The 2,103-nt window shown below is 35.1% G+C and overlaps 1 long non-coding RNA gene across 1 annotated transcript; it reads right to left on the bottom strand.

The window, feature by feature from the left end:
- Positions 1-390: 390 nt before the first annotated feature.
- LOC106939921 (uncharacterized) lies at positions 391-1,772 on the bottom strand. The gene is made up of 3 exons (XR_001422949.1): positions 1,569-1,772; positions 838-1,314; positions 391-730 (listed from the first exon to the last, which is right to left on the bottom strand). It is a non-coding gene; the product is annotated as an uncharacterized LOC106939921 (long non-coding RNA).
- Between the last annotated feature and the right edge of the window lie 331 nt (positions 1,773-2,103).

Genomic DNA, 2,103 nt, shown 5'->3' with positions numbered 1-2,103 from the left:
ATAGCAATATAAATGGTTTTATCATCATATATTATTTTTCCATGATAACAGGTGAGGCTCTGCCTCACCTGCCTCCCCTAACCGCACGTCACTGGTCAATATATATTTAAGGTTTATTGAATAAACCTTGCAAATATTGATTAAACATTGAATATATTCAATGAATGTTTGAATTAACTCTGAATGTAATGACTGCTTAATCATTTCCGTAACACAGCACTTTTCATATGAATTTTCAAGTACTTCCACTAGATGGCCTCATTTCACAAAAACATACAAAAATAAACCTTTAATATATTGAATAAACCTTGTATATGTTGAATAAACCCAGAACACATTACAGTTTTTCTTGTCAACTACAATTGGGAGATCAATGACAAGACAATGAAATTCACATTCATTTCCTTTAGTGTAATTTGTTGACAGACCACACCATTGTGATACAATAAGCAGAACACAGAAAAAAAAATGGGAACACGAGACCATCTCCTTAAGTAAAAACTTTGCATGCAGTAGGGACAACAGTGCAGTCTTTATATACTTTCCATCTCCATGCCGAGAAAAATAAATCCTCAGTGGTGTAAAGTAATGGAGAGCAGGGTGAGAGGCATCCTGTTGTGGGTCGTAAACCATATCCTGATGATGATGATGGAGGAGGACAAGTTATCGAAACGGACATATCCTCTGTCTCCTTTGCCTCTTCTGTTCTGACCCCGTCCAAATCCTCATCCTTCCATTGACAGAAATGTAACATTGTTGATAGTTCAAGAGATTTAACTTTGAGCTACTTCAGAAAACTGGTTGATCAGTGGTTGAGGTGATGCTTCACACATTTACCTACGTTGGAGAAACTTCACCTGGGAGCAATTGATCACTTCAGGACAGATTTAGGAAAAGGTGTCTGAAATAGATATAAATATGCTTGACAACTTGTTCAAGCATTTTGCATATTTAAGACTTATGCAGCAAATTTATTCTTAAATGTTGTGGGGGTTGAGACAAATCAAATATCTGCAATACATTTTGATCAACATAAGCAATTGAAAATGTAGGAAAAAGCAGATAGTTATGCATCGCTGTCAAGTTTTTTGCTCTCTTAAGCCACCTCAGCTTTTGCCCAAACTTGAAAAGGCTTTCTTCCTCCAAAGAGATGCAGGTACAACTCATCTCAGTGACATCTTTTATTTATTTTTTCTTTTTCTTTTCTTTAGATGAATCTCATCAACAGCATATGAACATGTGGTCACATGAGCAGTGGTTCACATGAGTAGGTTACAGAGTAGTCAATGAGTAGCCACAGAGTAGGTTAAAAACCTACAAATAGATAAGAAAAATATTAAGTACAGATCACAATGAGTTAATTTTAACTTGAACTAATTAACTAGCTTCTCAAGTAATTATTTAATAATTTACTCTTAAGTTAACAGTGAATAAATAAATGAACTACGTTCCAAACAGCACAATTACTTTATTTCCAAACACATGAAAACCATTGCATGAAACAAGTCTATTTTGGTCTTCTGACTGCAATTTGAATGATATAAACTGAGAATAATGTCCAATCCTACCAGTGGTGTCTTTGAGGAAGCTTTCAGCTGAGGTTTTTTGAAGAAAGATCATTCTGAGCACAGGTGAGCCAAGTTACCTTAAAGATTTGGCTGCTGAGTTTGAGAAGTAAAAGGGATGGGTGCGCTTGATTCTTTGTGAGGTACGTGCCAGTTGGGTGGAGATGGTGAACACATTCAAAAGTGTACCATTTGCTGTTAGCACATTGATTTGCGTTGCTGCTGAAATGTGCTATGTAAGTATATTTGCTTTGCCCTGAATTCTTTATGTACCGTATCAGCCTAAAAAAATGCACCTTCGGTTAAATCCACCAGAGGGCGCTTTTCTCCTAAATTTGTTTTGCCAGAAAAGCTCAAGGTTTACAATTTACATAGTAATTTAAAAAGAATTAACACGTCTTAACACTTTTTCCCGTAAATATAATGACATACTAAATTATATATTTATTAAGTCTCTGCTAAACATTAATGTTTGCCTTGACATGGTAGCAAATATCGGATCTTAATTCTTGCTAAAGTTTCAGTAACTTTTTTTTTT

Source organism: Poecilia latipinna, unplaced genomic scaffold (genome assembly GCF_001443285.1).
Source record: "Poecilia latipinna isolate Pla-1442-1.1 unplaced genomic scaffold, P_latipinna-1.0 Scaffold3029, whole genome shotgun sequence".
In the NCBI taxonomy this organism is placed as follows: domain Eukaryota; kingdom Metazoa; phylum Chordata; class Actinopteri; order Cyprinodontiformes; family Poeciliidae; genus Poecilia; species Poecilia latipinna.
The sequence above is the reverse complement of the archived record's forward strand: the minus strand, read 5'-3'. Positions and strand labels throughout refer to the sequence as shown.